Here is a 584-nt window from a genome sequence, read left to right as displayed (position 1 = left end):
ATCAGCAGAAGCAAAAATGACAGCAGCAGCGACAATAACAGCACTAGCAGCAGCAGCAACAACAAGAGCACTAGCAGCAGCAGCAGCAACCAACGGCAGCAGCAAAGACAGCAGCAGCAGCAGCAACAGCAGCAGCAGCAGCAGCAGCAGCAGCAGCAGCAGCAGCAAGCTTACTTGTACCCCCTTATCAAACAGAGACTGCAGCAGCTGTGCATCTCCTGTTGCTGCTGATGCAGCTGCACGGTTGCTGCTGCTGCTGCTGCTACTGCTGCTGCTGCTGCTGCTGCTGCTGCTGCCAGCCAATTCCTTCAGCTCCTCAACTTCTGCAGCAGCAACAGCATTTTCGTAGCTGCTGCGAATTCTATTCCTATACCTGCAGCAGCAGCAGCAGCAGCAGCAGCAACAGCAGCAGCAGCAGCAGCAGCAGCAACAACAAGAAGTAAATGGAGCAGCAGCTAAGGCAGATACACCCACAGCAGCAGCAGCAGCAGCAGCAGCAGCAGCAGCAGCAATAATGTCTGCTGCTGCTGCTGCTGCTGGTCCCCATGATGCCCGTTGCTGCTGCAGAGAACTGCAGCAGATCC

The sequence above is a fragment of the Eimeria mitis genome, genomic scaffold (genome assembly GCF_000499745.2).
Source record: "Eimeria mitis Houghton genomic scaffold, Emh_scaff614, whole genome shotgun sequence".
NCBI lineage: Eukaryota > Apicomplexa > Conoidasida > Eucoccidiorida > Eimeriidae > Eimeria > Eimeria mitis.
The sequence above is the reverse complement of the archived record's forward strand: the minus strand, read 5'-3'. Positions refer to the sequence as shown.